This window comes from Electrophorus electricus, chromosome 5, assembly GCF_041902795.1.
Source record: "Electrophorus electricus isolate QZ-2024a chromosome 5, ASM4190279v1, whole genome shotgun sequence".
NCBI classification, from domain to species: domain Eukaryota; kingdom Metazoa; phylum Chordata; class Actinopteri; order Gymnotiformes; family Gymnotidae; genus Electrophorus; species Electrophorus electricus.
In genome coordinates, this window is record NC_137501.1 from 340,001 (window position 1) to 360,000 (window position 20,000).

Here is a 20,000-nt window from a genome sequence, read left to right on the forward strand (position 1 = left end):
CCGAGTCATGAACAGTGAGTTACACGGTAGGAGAATTCCTCCTCCTCGTGGACTCTGCACAGCCGTAGCGCGTAGAAAAGTAAACGTGTACTATTATCTTATCTATGTATAGCCTATTAAATTAAATTAAAGGACAAAAAGCACAATAATTCTTTTTAAAATACATGCAGCCTATTCCTACACGCGAGGTAAAGCGCATTCCCTTCGCGTGGCTGCTAGAACTCTTATTTGTTCGTTAGCAAAAAAAAAATAAAAGCAATATTATCTCGCGGCGCACTCCTGTGTGTCCTGGGAAATGCGAATCTGAACTATTTTCGTTGAGAAGTGCATGTGCCGTTACTCGGGTGTCGCGAGCCTCTGTAACGGAGGCGTAGCGAACCCTAGTGGAACGTTTGCGCGAGAATCCGTGTTCCGAAGCGTGCCACGCGGAAAGCAGGCGTGCATGCTATTCTGTTCTTAAAAATGCAGAAGCCCAAAGTCAACGACGTTTTCCTTTTACGGCATGTTGGAATCATTGTCCAACGTTGCTATTATACTAACGATAATCTCGGCTGTTTCAGAGGCGGTTCTGTAAAACGCTCTTTAAGCATGTTCGGACATTTTGCTTAAGTGCAAAATCTGTTTGAATTTCAATTTATTTTTAACTGGGCCAAAATGCAGAACAGAGTAATGTTGACGTTGTACTTGTCCTGTTTTTAATTATTTGTTGTTTTTTTTAAAGACTACTACACTGGCGGTTTGAGATTTCTTGTTCCCTTGTGAAGGAGTGGTAATCATCTCCAGCTTCTAAACAGACATTCCTGCCAAACCTCTAAAGTCAAAGAATTCAGAACTTTCAGAATAAGGTTTAAATATCTCAAACCACATGCACGCGCACACACACACACACACACACACACAAAGAGAGACAACAGTAGCACAACAGGACCATGTGCCTGTACATCACTTTTTTGCTATTTTGCTCGCTCGCGCTCTCTCTCTCTCTCTCTCTCTCTCTCTCTCTCTCTCTCTCTCTCTCACTCTCTCTCTCTCTCTCTCTCCCTCCCATCACTAGTACACACACACACACACACACACACACACACACACGCTCACACACACACACACACACTGGACACAGCCCTGCTGCTGATAGTCAGCTTCGCGCTTGTTGGAGCGATCTGAATGCATTAGAATCTCATTAACGCTGCAGCAGCGTGCAGGGGCCGTTCTCAGCATGTTAGCATGCTAGCAGACAGAGAGATGGCACCAACAAGCCTGTGACAGACTGTTACACACGAGAGAAACTCATTAGCCTGGAAACCTGCTGTCAAAAAGTAAATATAGTTGATACTAGCACTGTAATTAATCAATCTATATTCCAATTACCTGGAGGAAAACACAGTCAATTAAGCAATTAACTGTAAGTAACATAATTCATGTACTGTGGATATATTCTCTGTAGCTAATAGAATTTTTCAGTAAATTTGTCATGCACTCTTTTCTAAAAATAAATGCATTAAACAATGAGAGACACGAGAATATGGACAGAATATGGTTTTGTTGTGATGAGAGTGACGCCATGTCCCCTGGTTACGCCATGTCCCCTGGTTATGGCATGTCAGTTATGGAGATAACAGTTATAGAGAAAGACACTTATTACAGTTATAGAGAAACAATGTCATTACAGTTATAGAGAAACACTGTTATTACAGTTATAGAGAAAGACACTTATTACAGTTACTGTTATTACAGTTATAACATTATAGAGATTACAGTTATAGAGATTACAGTTATAACCCGCCCTGGCCAGACTGGCTCTTAGCTGAACGACTTTCGGTCCACTGAATCAATGACTGTGCCTAAAGTGTGTGAGGGCCTGTTTCAGACACAAGGGCCCTGAAATGAATCTGAAACTCAGCATTGTTGCCTCAGACTCATTTGTTGTGTTTCATACATGGTGTGCCAGAATCAATCCACCACACCCTAAACCTAACCCCTAACACCCAACCCTAACCGTCATCTTAATTAAGGCAATCCCATATCAAACTCTGTTTCAGCCCTTAAATTGGTTTCCTTTTTATAAGAGTCTGTTTTCTGGTTGAGCTGCTTGGTGACAGGGGAGTCTGAGCCACAGCACAACCTGCATCAACATCAATTAAAGCCCTTAAAAACCGCCGTTTAAGATCGTCTCTCCTCCAGAGAGGGACTTTACCACCGCCCGTAAATCAGTGTGGCTGGAGCAGCTAATTCAAGCCATGTGCTGTGGATTCGGCCCTGACCCCCAGTCTGCTTGTAATGGCTGAATGTGTGGGGAGTATATTACCCACAACAGAGTCAGCGCGGGCGCGCCGTCATAATTCACCGCTGCCGCCAAACCCACAGCACATTTCCATATTGGTGCTGTCCAACAACGTTTGTTTACTGCCCTCTTCTAATGAAATAATAGAGCAGCGAGGCATCAATCTCCACGGTAACGGGGGTTTAAACGTCCTCCAGGATTGGCTGAGAGGTCTCAGGCTTTGTGGAGCCGTGCTGCAGCTCTGTGGACGCAGGCGGAGATCACCCCTACACCCCTCTCACTCCTCTCACTCCTCCCTATACCCCTCTCACTCCTCTCACTCCTCCCTATACCCCTCTCACCCCTCTCACTCCTCCCTATACCCCTCTCACTCCTCTCACCCCTCCCTACCTCCTGTCACCCCTCTCACTCCTCCCTATACCCCTCTCACTCCTCTCACCCCTCCCTATACCCCTCTCACTCCTCCCTATACCCCTCTCACTCCTCCCTATACCCCTCTCTTCACCCAGACACAGAGAGACATCAGTGAGGGAACACAAGCAGAGGTCCAGATTGCATCCATAATCCACCTTCCATTCAGTGCCACGGCAGAGATCTTCAAGGCCTAATCCAGACTGATTTCTGTGGGTGTGCTGGTCTCTGTGGGAATGTCAGGAAGTCCATTGCGTAATTGGGTCTAAAGTTGGTGGATGGGACGAGGTCAAAAAGATTGAATTAGGGTACAGGAGCAAGACAGGCACAAATACTTCCAGTATTTTATAGTATTCACAGATACTAAAGTACTCTAAGTACCTATTCCCTACCCTACTCCCTACCTGGCACACTAAGAAAAGGACAAGACCAGAGTCATTTGGAACCAGTGCGGAAACCCAGGGCAGGGTAGTCTTCCTCAGCCCTTCATCTCTGCACACATGCAGACTTCACTCAGCGGGGTTAATTCAGTGCGGTATGTGTGGACTGAAGACTTCAGGTTTGGGACCAAAGAGGAACGCCATACACACACACACAATGCTGATGAGACGCGATCAGCACCTCACACTCGCTGGTAATCAGGACACAAATAATAATGTGAACGATAAACAGGAAATAACAAAAATAATAACACACTTCCCATGGCTCTCCTGACAGCCAGTGTGTCAGTGAGGTGTAATTCAAACAAATATCTAATTTACCAGCAGATTACCCGAGAGAGAGACCTGCCTTCAACGGAGAGAGAGGGAGAAAGAGGGAGAAAGAGAAAGAGAGAGAGAAAAAGAGAGCGAGAAAGAGAAATAAAATGGAGGGACTTATTAGGTGGAGGGTAAATATTAATTTTGATCTCATCCCATGGCGCGAGAGGACTTAATTACCCTCATTTGCATATAATTTTGTCCCGTGGGACGGCCCCCCACTACGTGATTCGTAGAGTGAGTCCTTGTTTTGGTCGCCGTGACGACAGTGCAGTTCATCGGTCTGTTTCACCTTGTGGAGTGATGAGAGAAAACAAACTGAGCATGCCCAGTGCAAACTGCCAAATTCACAACACACACACACACTCACACACACACTCACACACACTCAGAGCATACACCAGACTCCCACACATTCTCACCCACACACACACACCTGAAGCTCTGGTGAATATGTCCAAAACTCAAGGACAACCTGAAGTATAAGGCCACACTTACAATACAGCACTAGATTGTAATATTACACTAAATTGCTGTGCTAGTGTTCTAACACCAACAGTAATGATGAACTGTAATGAAAGCCAAAAAGCAAACAACAATACACATACTCACACCACCCAGCCCTACCCCAGACTCACCCAAAACTCACCCCAGAATCATCCCAGCCCTACTCCAGACTCACCCACAACTCACCCCAGAATCATCCCAGCCCTACCCCAGACTCACCCAAGACTCACCCCAGCCCTACCCCAGACTCACCCCAGCCCTACCCCAGACTCACCCAAAAATCACCCCAGAATCATCCAAGCCCTACCCCAGACTCACCCAAGACTCACCCCAGCCCCACCCCAGACTCACCCAAGAATCACCCCAGAATCATCCCAGCCCTACCCCAGACTCAACCCAGACCCACCCTTAGACCCATCTCAGGCTTGCCCCAGACACACCCAAGCCTATCCATATAAACGCCCTGGCAGGAGGCGGGCAGACATACTGGCATTTGTGATAGAGAATGATGGCTCAGACAAACAGGACATCAGGCTGTGGGGTTAAAGATGAGTGTGGGGCAGATGAGTGTGGGGCAGATGAGTGTGGGGCAGATGGGAGTGGGGTTAAAGATGAGTGTGGGGCAGATGGGTGTGGGGCAGATGGGTGTGGGGTTAAAGATGAGTGTGGGGCAGATGGGTGTGGGGCAGATGGGTGTTGGGCAGTGACGAGCTGTAATCAGCAAACGAGTGAATACCAACACCAAGAGCCAAAGCTCTAAAGCTGAGTTTGGATTACAATGAAAACACACACACACACACACACACACACACACACTTCAGAACTTACAGAAACTTTATTCTTCTGCCTCTGTAACTTCTGTTTACCCTGACAGCATTTTTAAGACTCTCCCTCTCTCTCTTTCTCTTACTCTCTTTCTCTCTCTCATTCTCTGCGTTTGCATAGAAGGTCTCCAGACAGAATAGATATGTTACATTTCTCTCTCATCCCATATTTATAAGGTAACTCATGCATATATGCATATTTACAACATAGCCCATCTCATCTGATGCACTCATACACCTCTCACTGTCTCTCTCATTCTCTCTCACACACACACACACAAAGAAAAAGTATTCCAACAAAACATACTGGAAATCTGGAAGTATTACTCCTTGCTTAACAGATGTTTTTATGTATAAAATGTATATATAAAATGTAAATATGTAAAAGTGTGTGTTGACCTGTATCTGTACAACCATCTGTCTCCTTCCCACTGCCAGTAAGAGTGTTGGTCTGGTCTGGGCCAGGCCGGACCGGTCCGGTTTGCTTGGTCCTGTGTTGTTAAACACCTCAAACACTCTGCTTTATTATTACAGATGGACAAACCCCAACCACCTCCAGCAAACACTGATATTTTCCAACAAACACATTATAACGGTGGTGTTAGAAGGTTCGGGTGAAGAACTGCCAAGCCAAGGAAGCCAGTGTGAACAGGGGAACACAAGAGACATCCCAAGACGGACACACAGACTGTTTACACCAACCTCTCATTTGTTTTTGTTTGTTGTTTGGTGTGCTCTGGGTTTTGGAGTGAAGGAAAGATTTTGTTTTAATGTGGCGCTGAAGACATCCTCTTCTCCTAACCAAACCTCTTCTCCAAGAATGTTCTGGAAGAGGTTACCTTATTCAAATACTTGCGTATGCAACCCCTCCAAACCTATCACACTTCACAAGTCTCATCAGTTTCCTCAGTGCAGTGATGTGACAAAACCCCTAAAACATAATTGTTTTGACAGAAATCGGGAGCAGGGTGTGCTCTTTGACTGTAAATGAACAAAAACAGGAAATGGCAAACACTAAAAGCTAGTAAACAGAATTCGCTAGAACTTTCCACCCTGTTTGACATGATGGATCACTTCCTGAGACACACGGTGGGTCCCATTACAGTCTGAGAAAGAGTTTCAGTGGAGAACTTCTATTAAAGGTGCAAGATCTAGCCTGCCCAATCCCACAGGCTTCCTAATCGGGTTTCCTTCTGGCTCACAGCCAAAGGCAGGTAGATTTCATGGCCCACGGCCCACGGAGTTACGAGAGGCGCGAGAAGGAAGGGCAGTAAATGGTGAAGAATGCCTCCAGGGTTTGGGAAGAACCAGCCTCCACTGCAGAGACGCTACGATAGAATTTCAAGAAGCTGGACCACATGCGACTCATTTTCTTCTGAGTAAAGGAAATGATTTCAGAGACGTAGGCATGGATTTCCTGTGCTGGTCTCCTCCAGGTAAAGAGCTCCTTAGTCCCTCAGGGCGACACAACCCAGACACCACTGCGTTCTACTACCAGTGTCCTCTTATAGTATGTTTCAGCAATTACATCGTACACGGGGTGGTGACGGCAGGTAAAGTCTTGTGGATGTGCTTCCATCTACTCAGCTGTGATGTGGGTTGTTCTTCTGTCAGATTAGTGTGTGCAATCCAGAGTCTTACTGCTGCACCACCTGCTGTAATAAATCCTGAAGGGGTCTCCACACCAAGCAGGATCAGGTCTGTACACAGAGAATGATGGGAAAATAGAAAGAGATGAACCAGCTAATGAACCAGCAGCTAACGATGAATCAACTAACAATTAACCAGCTAACGATGAACCAACTAACAATTAACCAGCTAGCGATGAACCAACTAACAATTAACCAGCTAGCGATGAACTAACTAACAATTAACCAACTAACAATTAACCAGCAAACTATGAACTAACTAACAATTAACCAGCTCCAGATACCTGACTTGTTATAGACTGGTAGTGGCTGAGAAGAGAAGAGAAGAGAAGAGAAGAGAAGAGAAGAGATAGAGAGCGAAAATGAGGGAGAACACCTCAGAGACATGGTGGGAGAGAAAGAGAAAATGGAAGAGAGAGAGAAAGAGAGATGCTTAACAGATTGATACTTCTGTTTATTAACACTACTGCATGGGCTGCTAGTGTCTGGGCCATCTGCTGTGGTGCCCGGGTGCTAGGTGCCCGTGGGCAGATGGTGCTCTAACTGCCACCACACCTTCAGCCTGGCACATGGGCACCACACACCCCATACCAGGTAGCAGCAGGGCATGAGGGGAGCATGTAGGGCCAGCCGTAACCCAGCTGATGAGCACTGAACCTGGGCACACAGAGCGAGGAAGCTCCCTGGGGCAGACAACGAACTGGGTGTGTCCAAATACAGCTAGACTTCAGCCGACATCTGGTGACAATTTATAGGTTTATTAAGGTTCATCTAACTTACAGTTCAAACATTTTAAAACAATAATACTACTGTGATGTCTTTTATGAAAATACTGCTTTGGTGTAGTTCAGATGTATTAAAACAAAATGGCTCTTCTGTAGAACATGCAGGCGGCGTGGAGGAAGAGGAGAAACATTTCCACCATTTGAACTAAGCTGAGGGAGCAGACACACCACAGGGCATTTGTCCAGAGAAACAGAGAAACTGGTCAAGACTAAAAAATGCTCAACATCAGAGCCGAGAGTGGTGGGGCCATGTAAGGTCAGCTGGTGGTTTAGTCTGTAGCTGGTCTGTTTGGGGAAGTTATTCTGCCTGTGTCTATACCAACATATCCACACACCCATTCACTGCACACACACACAGACCCACCCCCACTCACTCCACACACACAGAAACACACACACACTCACTCCACACACACTCATTGAAGGCTCCTGTGTGTGCCATAAAAGCTGTAACTCTACTCACCAAATGAGTCAAGGACATCTTCTGGAGTATCATCTACAGGACAGTGTGGGAAATCAGGTCTGCTATACAACACCATCTCTCTCTCTCCCTAAAGCCAAAACACATCCACACCCACACACACAAACACACACCCAACACATACACACACACCTGCTTGCACACCCACCCACCCAACACACGTACACACAAACACAGACACACACACACCTGCATACACACGTGTACATACCCACGTGCCCACAGTTGAACAGAGGAAACTATTTGATCGGGCTGCTGGTTGTTGGACATACACATAGGAAGTAACAGGTTGTCATGAATATTCAACATTGTGTCGTGTGTGTGTGTTTGTGTGTGCATGTGTGATTTTTAATGACATAATGAGTTTCTACTAATGGGACACTCGGGGGGACATTCTGGACTGTTTCACTGCATGTCCATAGCATGAAGGACAGGAAGAAGCCCGAGTTCAGGCACATCTGTTAATAACGCCTCAAATTAACAAGTTGACTGAATTAACCCTGACAAATGATAATTATGCAGTGCATATGCATAAGTAACTCAGTAATAAGGGTCTGAAGGAGGTGTGGCCTCACCCTCACTGATGTAACAGAGCTCCTCCCACAACTACAGTATCAAGCAGCCTCCTGTAACCCCCAGAGCTTAAAAAGATCTTGTCTGATACATCAAATGTAATACACACATACACACACACACACACACACACACACACACACACACACACACACACACACAAATGCTTAGTGTAGCCATGCCAAACTTTGACATCAAAATATGTTAGAATATATTAAAATACTTCATTTAAGTTAGTACAACCTGTGAACACACACACACACCCCCACTCACCCACTAACATTCATTAGCAATGTCAAACTTTGACATCAAAAATGGTTAAAATATGTTACATGTGCCCTTGTCTTGCTCACTGGGGGCTTGGACTCGGACATTTGTAAAGCTGCTTTGTGAAAACAGCTGTTGAATTAAGCGCTATAGAAATAAATTTAGATTTTTTAATTTTTATATTTATTAGGTTCAGAGTTCAAAGTTTGTCACATACATAGTCATACATGGTATAACTGGCAGTGAAATGCTTTATGTAACTGCTCTGTCTGTGGCTGAGGAGAGGTGCAGGGAAATGGATGCAGATTAATGAATAAATAAATATGTTATGATGGATGAAGATGGAATGTATAATATGCGTATATAGAATTTACAGTTTTTAATGATGTTATTGTGGACATCATACACAGAGTGGTCCCCAGAGTTCATCAGTTGTCTTGATTCAGGGCCTGAATGGCCTGTGGGAAGAAGCTCCTCTTCAGTCTCTGTGTTGGTCTTCAGGGAACAAAAGCGCCTCCCTGACCTCAACAGAGAGGAGCCTATTGTTGGGATGGGTGGGGTCCTTCACAATCCTCCTGGCCTTGGTCTGGCACCACTTGTAGTAGATGGTCTGCAGGTCAGGAAGTTCCGTGTGAGTGATGCGCTCTGCTGAACGCACCACCCTTTGGAGTGCTTGTCTGTCCTGCTTGGTGCTGTTCCCAAACCAGACTGTGATGTTCCCTGTGAGGATGCTCTCGATAGTGCAGGTGTAGAAGTTCCGCAGTACCTTGCAGGGCAGTCTGAAGACTCTTAGGCGTCTGAGGTGGTAAAGACGCTGACGAGCCTTCTTTGCCAGGGAGTTGGTGTGGCAGGACCAGGATAGGTCCTGTGAGATGTGAACTCCAAGGTACCTGAAACTGTCTACTCTCTCCACCGTGGTTCCACTGATCCTCACAGGTTGGTAGTGCTGCTCCTGCTTCTTGCAGCAGTCCACAATCAGCTCCTTTGTCTTGCTGATGCTTAGGAGGAGATTGTTTTCCTGGTTAGTATGTATTGTCTTGTAGATTGTGTGCCTTCTCATATTAGCCTATGTCACCAATGCGTTTCCACACTAGGACACACACACACACACACATCTTAATATTATGTGTAAACTATCAAGTGTCCTATATAAATAATAGCATTCATATACTGGCTTCCATACGCTTTATAGTCAGTGTTAAGTTTTACTCAATTACTCCTGACACCACTGTTGTACTCTGAAGGGTTGACTGTCAATGCTGTATGTTCCATCAACCTACTGACCTCTTTCATCGGTGACCTGGTTTTTCCTAAAGGTCGCTGTTAGCTGGACAATTTTAACATGTCTACTGTAAATACTGTTTATACAAACATTTATGAATACAGAACAAAGGGACATATTTATGCGGTCACATATTTCACCTGACGTCACCAAACATCATCTGCCCATTTTTTTCGGTAATTTCTCAAAGAGGACACTGAGAAAATGATACACTTGAGCAGAGTGTCACAGGTACCCAGCAGGAAGGACTCACCTGCCCCGCTCCCCATCACCTTCATATTCATCATACAAACCTGTTCCACATTCCAATCCCTCGTTATTTAAACCCACCGGTTCCAGAAGGCAGCGCTGCACATTAATGGTCTTATGACTGACGTATATGACGGAGCTCCTTGGACTATATTCTTGTTTTGTTGTTCTACACTACGTGTATAAACTATGCAAAATAAAGAGAACTTCCTAGCAGCCTCATTTCTCGCTCCCTCTGTGTCGCCAACGTCACAGAATGTGCAGCCTACTGGTAGCAAGGGGAGCAGTCCCGAATGGGCCCAGCTGCTATCTGTTCAAACACGAACAACAGAAGCTAGAACTTGGGGAGATTCGCTCTATTGTGCAGGGCCTTGGACAACAGGTGAATAGGTTCATCTCAAGTCCTGAGAGAAGACCGACACCCCGGCCTGTTTCAGAGGGATTAAGGTGCCTGATCTCCATCCCTGAGGTCTTTGGAGGAGAAGCGGAGAGTTGCGAGGGGTTTGTGTTCCAGTGTGAACTTTTTTCGTATACTAGCCCCTTTTACCCGATCATGCCAAAGTGGCCTTCGTGATCTCTCGACTTACTAAAAGAGCCCGAGACTGGGGAGTGGCTCTGTTAGTCAATTCATCCCCTTTGCTGAATGACTACTCCAGTTTCATCCAGGAGCTTAAGACTGTGTTTTATCATCCTTGCGAGGGGAGGATCTGTGGACAAGCCCTGCTGCAGATGAGACAGGGGCTGTGACCAATTATGCCATGGAATTCCACACACTAGCCACGGGATCTCGCTATAACGAACCGGCGTTGATTGACGTGTTCTTGAGTAGACTAAGGGGAGAACTGCAGGCAGAATTAGCCTGCAAACCTGAGGTCTCTACCTTGAATGAGGCCATTCATCTGGCTATCACCTATGACCTCCTCTTGCAGGAGAGACATCATTTTCGTCAAGGATCGCCACATCGGTAAGTTAACTCATCAACTCATACCGAAGCCCCCGAGGAACCTATGCAATTGGGTGTGGCTAGGGTAAGACATAGGCCGAGGGAGCAGAGAGAGAGGCGATTCGGTGAGTTGCTCTCCAGCCCTGTCAATGTTTCAGTTACCAGTAGAGGTGTCGCACAAGGGTCGCTCTCTTTTTGCTACAGCCCTTGTGGACTCCCGAGTAGCAGGAAATGTGATGGACTGGAGCACTGCAAGGAAACTGGGGATAACTGTGATTTCCCTGCCATCTCCTTTAAGTGTCCAAGGACTTGAAGGGGGACCTGTTGGCTCGGGATTTATCACCCATGTCACTCCTCGCATTACCCTCAAGATAAATGAACGCAGAGAACACACATCCTTTTATTTACTCTCCTCCCTTTCTCACCACATCCCATTAGGTCTACCTTGCTTAGGCACGCACAACACCCACTTGCTGTGGTCTGAGAATCGAATCCTCATGCTACCGGCGATGCGTCCTTAGTTGGGCTGTGCCTCTCCAGTCTACATCAATAGAGAGTCCTGATGCTGATAAGGAATACACCGTTGGCCAGGAGTATCGAGTTCTGGCAGAGGTTTTTAGTGCAGTGAGGGCTACCCAGCTACCTCCACATCGTGAAGGGGACTGTGCAATTACTCTGAGGGAGGGGCTATACCACCTAAGTGTAGGGTCTATCCCTTCTCCCAGGAGGAGACCCAGGTGATAGAACAATACATAAGGGAGGCTTTGGCTCAAGGCTATATACGCCCCTCTACCTCGTCAGCGTCAGCCAATGTGTTTTTCGTAAAAAAGAAGGATGGGGCTTGAGACCCTGTGTTGACTACCGGGGACTTGACGGACTATTGGTTAAATATCCCTATCCCCTTCCCCTGGTCCCTGCTGTGCTTGAGCAGTTGAGGGGAACCCGATATTTTTTTACGAAGCTAGACCTGCGCAGTGCTTACAACCTCATTAGGATCAGAGAGGGAGACGAATGGAAAACAGCTTTCAGTACTTCCTCCGGTCATAATGAGTATTTAGTTCTGCCATATGGTTTAACCACAGCTCCCTCTATTTTCAAGCATATATAAACGAGGTCCTGAGGGGGTTTCTGGGTAGATCTGTTGTTGCTTACATCGACGACATCCTGATCTATTCCGCCTCTTTCGACCAACATATACGAGAGGTATGTGCGGTGCTTGGTACTATTTTTCAGAACCATCTCTACTGCAAGTTGGAGAAGTGCAAATTCCACCACAGAGAGGTGAGCTTCCTGGGCTACATTATAAGAGAGGGTAGCATACGCATGCAGCAAAAAAAGACAAAAGCCATGACAGGTTGGCCAAGATCCCAGACACACTCAGAATTACAAAGGTTTTTAGGATTTTTTTTAACTTTTATAGAAGGTTCATCAGATCTTTTAGTACCTTAGTCAGACAACTCATGGACCTACTTCGGGGACAAGCAAAACACCTCAAATGGGGTCAGCTGCAGAAAAGGCTTTTGAGGAGCTAAAGAACGCCTTCGCTACTGCTCCCATATTGGCACAACCTGAGCCCAAGAAGCCTTTTATTGTTGAGGTGGATGTCTCGGACGTTGGAGTTGGGGCAGTACAATCCCAAGCAAGGGGGAAGGAGGAAAAGTTGAGGCCTATTGCCTACTTCTCAAGGAAGTTAAGCCTGTTAGAGCAGAATTACTCAGTGGGAGATCAGGAACTTCTGGCCATGAAACTCACCTTGGAGGAGTGGAGACATTGGCTGGAAGGTGCACAACACCCTTTACGGTAATAACCGACCAAAAAAAGCTGGAATATCTCCAGACTACTAAGCGCTTGAATTCCAGGTAGGCTCGGTGGTCACTCTTTTTCTCCCGGTTTGTTTTCTGATTCCCTTACAGAACGGGGGAGAGAAACATAAGGGCGGACGCGCTTTCTCAGCACTACAACGCTGAGGCTCAATCGACCAGACAAGAACCAGTTCTTTCTCCCTCATGCTCCTTAGCACTGATAACCTGGGATCTAGACCACAGTGTTGAAGCCGCTAACCTGCCGAAACGGCAGCATCATGGAGCCCTCACCACATGGGCACATACATGGATGGGAACGGGACACCCAGGGTCGATGCACACAGCTCAGCTGTTGAGCGCACGCTACTGGTGACATGGTCAGGACATGGTCAGTTATGTGGCTTCGTGCACAGATTGTGCTTACTCCCGTGCGTCCGTGGTCCTATATTTCCATAGACTTTGTTACGGACCTACCAGTCTCAGAGGAAAACACCACCATATTTGTTAGTGTAGACCGCTTTTCTAAAATGGTCAGGTTTAATTCATTAAAGGGGCTACCCATGGCATTAGAAATGACGGATCTTCTATTCTGCCATGTGTTCAGACAACTTGGGTTGCCTGAGGACGTTGTTTCGGACCGACGGGCTCAGTTTACTTCGCAGGTATGGAGAGAGCTGCTGGGGAAACTGAACACGACCGTCAGCCTTACCTCTGGCTACCGCCCCCAGCCAAACCGACAAGTAGAGAGAGCAAACCAGGAGCTCGGAAAATCTTTACGCTTATATTGTCAGCAGCTTCCTGAGACTTTGAGCGCATATCTCCCCTGGGTGGAATACGTGCAGAATTCTCTTTGCCATGCCGGAACACGACATGCCCCTCTTGAGGGTGTTACCGGCCTCCACTGTACCCCTGGACTCCCCCTGCTTCCGATCAACTGGCTGTGGAGACGTGATGTCAGCGCAATGAACAGGTGTGGGAGGAGACCAGAGGCTGCGTTCAGCTATTGTGTCCTACAGTGAATGCCAGGCAGGCGGTGTGGGACAACCCCTCAGTGTGCCAGTGGTGGCCGGCCATCCAGCAGGAAGGACACGCCCACTTCGGCTCAGGATCACAGAACACATCTGCCCCGCTCCCCATCACCTTCATATTCATCATACAAACCTGTTCCACATTCCAATCCCTCGTTATTTAAACCCACAGGTCCCAGAAGGCAGTGCTACACATTAATGGTCTTATGACCGACGTATATGACGGAGCTCCTTGGACTATATTCTTGTTTTGTTGTTCTACACTACGTGTATAAACTATGCAAAATAAAGAGAACTTCCTAGCAGCCTCATTTCTCGCTCCCTCTGTGTCACCAACGTCACACAGAGAAGATGACAAGTACCATCAGTACCCACTACTGACTTACTCAAAACTCACTAATGTAGTGAACACTACTGAAATGCTTCGCATGGCCTGCACTACAAAACGTGATTACACAACCACAACTAATATGTTACAGTTTTGAATCCTGTAAATTTATATGTTGTAATGAGAGTCCTGTTTACCCGCTGAGCTGAACGTTGATTTATAATGTTACTCTGTTCATACTGAGTTGGGATGTGTGTTTTGATGCTTTGTGTGTTTATTCCATAGCTGTCAGTAATGTCAGTGTCCTGTCCAATGTCCCGTGTCCTGTAATGTCAGTGTCCTGTCCAGTTTCTCGTGCCCTGTCAGTAGTTTAATCTGGAGCGGTTTTCATTGTACCAAAGCAAATTCCCATACATGACAAGTTCTGGTAATTAAAAATAGTTATTATTAATAGGTAGCTAATATAATTTGTTAAGCAAGACATTTGTTATGTTGATAAAAGTCTTTACAAAGTTGTGATCTTCAGGTGGGGTGAAAAATTTGCTTGCGAATATCAAAATACATCATCAGGAACTTCCTGCTGTGGGGAGGATATGTGTGGCTCACTAGCCCTACGTGTTCTGACCAAAGCCCCAGAAACACCCCTGGGCTTGCCCTGCTGTGACTGCTTCTAATTTCAGACCAATTAAAACTCTCCTTCTCTCATCCAGTCTCATGTCTCCACATTCATACCTCATGTACTCACTACAGAGGGACAAACTGCTGAGATCCTAATTGAACTAGTGTTGTATGTGTGTTTGAATGTGTGAGAGAGCGAGAGAGATACACTTGAACATTAAACACATGAATCAAAGTTCCACCGCTGAAATATTTACACTTTGCCCGGGTGTCTTTGATTCAGGTGTTTGTGGGTGAACTCTAAATAAGATCATCTGCCTAATCTGAATTTGAATCTTTCCACTAGTGAAAAGTCAACAAAAGTTTCAATGAGAAGATGCCAAACAAGGGGTTTACCACAACTGTGGACGATTCCTGTCCTGTCATTGATTGTTTGTGTATATATATATATATATATATATATATATATATATATATATATATATATGTATACGTGTGTGTGTGTGTGTGTGTGTGTGTGTGTTGCTTGTAACAGAGGCACAGACCATAGAGCAATTTTGCTGAAACTGTTTTATATCCTTTAGAATTATTCAAACAGATCGGAGGAAGCAGAGCAGTGCTGTTTTGAACTGGAGCACTTCTGTTTCCGTGTCACATTAGGTGTGCCCCTTTCATTTTCACGCCCGACTTCACGCAAAAACCTACGGCATCCAAATTACACACGCGCGGCCTTAGCGCTCAGGATTCGGCGGCGACCCTCCAGTGGAAGGAAAAACAACTCAAGTAACTCGCGCCCGGACGGATCGCTCATGCAGAATTATGAACACGTACGTTATCTGTCTAATTCAGCCCGGGATTTAGGGCGCCACTTAGGTCACGCTCCCAGGAGCAGGCTGACAGGCCGGCGAAGAAATGGAATCTCGACCCATATAAATTTGAGTGTTGGGGTTACAGCCAGATTTCTGGGGGTTTAACATTCTCTGCACTCGCTGGAAACCTGTGGGGTCTGTGTCATGGAATGGAAGATGTTCTTTACCTGGATGCTGGTTTCAAACAATGATATTATTAATAATTATGATGATGATTATTATGAGTCATACGTCATGCAAATCAATACTGATGTGAATTGATACACTTGGGCATAAACAGATTCAATCAGAAATGTGCATGTTACCTTTGTGTTCTGGTTACATTGATTTTAAGAGTAGTGATGTCATGGGTGATGATCTTGGGTAAACAGACCTAAACATGTTTACCATTTTTATCCTACACATTGGGGACGCTCAGCGTCGGGGACATTTGATTTCCAGTGAGGTTTTCCGATAATGATGTATCGCTAATTTGTCCATCACCAAGCACCCAACCCTAACAGACAGACACAAACATGCTGGTGTAATTTCATGCAAACGCAGCCTCTCCTCACCAGCTGAGAGTGGTGTGTGTGTTCAGCCCTCTACCTCTCTCACCAAACCCTTCCATTGCACTTCTCCACACATCTCTCGCAATCTGTGCCTAAAACACCACTTTCACATACTCTGTGTGTGTGTGAACCTTGGCAGAGACCAGTGTTTCAGAGTTGTGGCTACAATATGTATAACACTCTTACATTTTATGTAGATTATTTTGTGTGTGTGTGTGTGTGTGTGTGTGTGTGTGTGTGTGTGTGTGTGTGCGCGCGCATGCTACACCTATTTCCATCAGAGCCAAGCCTACTCTATGAGTGTACAGTTACTGACACAAAGAGGATTTCATTGTAGTTTCTCCAACAGGCCCTGCGAAACCTCAGCTAAACACACAATGTCTGACAGAACAACAAAACAAGAAATAAACCTGCAAATTAATAATCATAAACTAAAATAGCTTACATTGGTGGGGTATACTTATTTATATTTACATTATTAATATTTAATTGGATAATGTAAAAAATTTATTGATTAAGCTTAAAAATGTTTAAAGGTTCCAAATAATTTGCTGATGTGTGTGTGCACATGTGAGTGTGTATGAGAGAGAGAGAGCACTTGAATGCTGACTTGTATGTAGTGTTTCTTCACTGAAGTACATTAAATTCATTGAGTGGATTAGGAGAGTTCATTTTATTACTTTTATAAATGTGAGCAACAAACTATATGCAGGTTATTGAACCCTAGTGTAATACTAAACCCCAGTGTTAGTGTAGGCACTCTCAGTAGCGCTGTATCAGGGTTAAGGGACTTTGGGAACCCAGTGACAGGATTCTGGTGTAGAGTTTTTAACCACCTGGACAGATGACGGAACAGGAGTGTTACCTATGCCACAAGTCTGCAAGAAGTGAAGTAGGGAAAAATCATGAAAAATTCATTTAAAATCATCATAATAAAAAATACATGGCAAATAATGTGAATACCGATGAATCAACAATTTGCGCCTTCTCCTGTCAGACAGTAAACCGCCCTGAAAAACAGCTCACATTTGAAGTCAAAGTATCATTTAATGTCTGACATCTTGATGCAATTCACTGGGAACTTCAGTCCCGTTCAGAGTCGAATCGCTAGTGAGAGTGGAAATGGAGCCGCAAGGGCCTCTGTGGGAGCGTCTGACACGGCACCTTCCAGAAGGCAGTCTCCGCCGCGCTCTACTTAAGAGACGGTTTTTACCTGTCAGTAATCTGGGCTCAACAGTGCAGCCTTTACATCACCTCTGAGTTTTCACTGAAAACCAAGCCAACGGCAGAGAGAGAGCGCACGCGAGAGCGAGAGAGAGAGAGAGAAAAACACGAGAGAGCGTGAGAGAAAGCGCAAGAGAGTCACCTGTTCTTAATGTCAATTAGGATTCAGTATGGCAGGCTGTAATATGGATCCAGTCTCTGTTGATACTCTGTTGATACAACATCCACTGTCAGAATTATTCTACACTGACACGTAAAGATCATCTCTGACAAGGAGAGGCCTCAAAAATGGATTAACCACCTAAATAAAAAACAGGACGGAGTGTCACAATATGAAAGGAACTACATATTTAGTGTCATAACAAACCTTGACAATCAACACCTGGTTTTCAAAGACCACAACTGAACTTGATTAGATAAAATAAATGATCTTTTTTTACAGTATGTTTGCTATGCAGATAATAGATGTGTTAAAACATCTAAACACCACCGACAAAAACAATAGAATCTTTGGACAAATTCTAAATCCAATAACTGGCGTCTGCCCTGGAAAAAAAACCAAAACAAAACAGTAAGACCCATTAATCAAACCCAGAGATGATTTCCTGGGTGATGGCAGATGTATTTGTGACCAGGGACTGTGTTTCATACTACTGCAGAAAATCCTTTAAAAAATGGCAGGTTGAAAACAGGATACTGTGTAATCCCTGCATTCAAGATTAAAACGTACGATACTGTGTAATCCCTGCATTCAAGATTAAAACGTACGATACTGTGTAATCCCTGCATTCAAGATTAAAACGTACGATACTGTGTAATCCCTGCATTCAAGATTAAAACGTACGATACTGTGTAATCCCTGCATTCAAGATTAAAACGTACGATACTGTCTAATCCCTGCTTTCAAGATGAAACGTACGATACTGTCTAATCCCTGCATTTCATAAGAAAACTTGACACTGAAACTGAAAGATTACAGTAATCTAAAACTGAAAATAAAGCATTTTAAAACAAGGCATTTCAAAATATGGCATACAAAAAAACAAAATTTTAATTATTTTTCTGCTCAGTTCTTATAGTGGGGCTGAATCTTGTGGGTAATTTAAAAGACCTTCAGATGTAAATCTTGTAGCCATAATAATGTGAATAATGGGACACACGGAAGAAGCTAAATTCTACATGCAAAATAGTTTTTAATGGAGTGAGTCCAGATATTATAAGCATAAACTACATGCGTGTCCACGTAGGTAACAAAAAACACACAGCACCATAATAAATAGTAAGCACTAGCATACTAAATAGTATGAATCTGGCATTTAAGCCACAAAAGTTGAGCCTTATGTGTGGCACTCAGAGGTTGAAAAACAGTATGCACTCAAATCAACAATATGCACTTACAGGAGGACGTGTGATTTTACTGCACAAACCTCCGAGAGACCTGCACATGAGGCTTGACAGGGCTGTAGTGGAGGAGTAGTGTGAGTGTTCACCAGCAGGGGGCGTCAGGGCGGAGTCAGAAGGGTGTCAGAGTTAGATAGAGCGACAGAACGCAGAGTGAAACTTTAAACAAGAACCTCTGTGACATACATACACAGAAAAGATGCACTGGAGCAGACATATCCAATTAGGGCTATACAATATATTGTTTGTTTATCCTCATGACAGTGGTGGCCTTTTGCAGTACTGTTATCACAACAATATGCAAATGAGCCCTATAACAAATCTTAATTTACTGTGTGCTGTGAGGAGTTTGACCAATCAAATGGCTTCACAAGAAACCAACAATTTCAGCAAGATGCCAGTTGATTTTTAACTATTGACACCAGCATGTCTTTCTCCATCCTGTCTTTCCACTGCTCCAGTGGTAATTAGCTTAATTCAGGAATAGATAATCTAGTTGAAATGTTTGACTTCTTTTTAGCCCCAAGTAATATCTTTAACAAAACATTTAAACAATGCAACCTTCACTCCAGTATCACCGGCCCTATGTCCAGTCTAAGGGTTGCTGAGTCTGGGTTGGATGGACAGTCCACACCAACGCAATGACAACAGAACTGGACACATCTGCACCAGAGAGACAACAGCATTACAGACACCTGCCTAAATATTTTAGCTGTTTTAATAATTTGATGTGGTCATTTTTTGACTTTTAATTTTCATTCCCTTGCCGTGGTCTTGTTTGCTGCCTTTTCTGTTATGAACAATTACAGCAGGTGGGTTTCCAGGGGCCCTACGGATCCAGGAACAGTTTTAGCCTTTATATCTGTGAGGAACATATTTATATTTATACTACATCTCCAACTCTCTGACACACGATAAATACACAAGCTGGACTTTCCACCAAGCTCAAAGAGATACACATCACACATCTCTTGCACTTATATCTCTCTCTCTCACACACACACAGACACTCTCTCACACACAGACACAGACACACTCTCTCACACACACACACACACACAGACACACTCTCTCACACACACACACACACACACTCACACACACACTCACACACACACTCACACACACACAGACACTCTCTCACACACACACAGACACTCTCTCACACA

The 20,000-nt window shown here is 44.8% G+C and overlaps 1 protein-coding gene across 3 annotated transcripts in view; it reads right to left on the reverse strand.

Annotated features, from left to right (window-relative positions):
* LOC113587019 (transmembrane protein 132C) overlaps positions 1-103 on the reverse strand; it is a 166,374-nt gene extending 166,271 nt beyond the window's left edge. Inside the window, exon 1 of one of the 3 annotated variants that reach the window (XM_081714873.1) lies at positions 1-103. This exon is cut by the window's left edge and continues 740 nt beyond it. The gene's annotated coding sequence lies outside the window, so the exon portion shown is untranslated. The other 2 variants (XM_081714871.1, XM_081714872.1) reach the window with 2 other exon arrangements.
* Between the last annotated feature and the right edge of the window lie 19,897 nt (positions 104-20,000).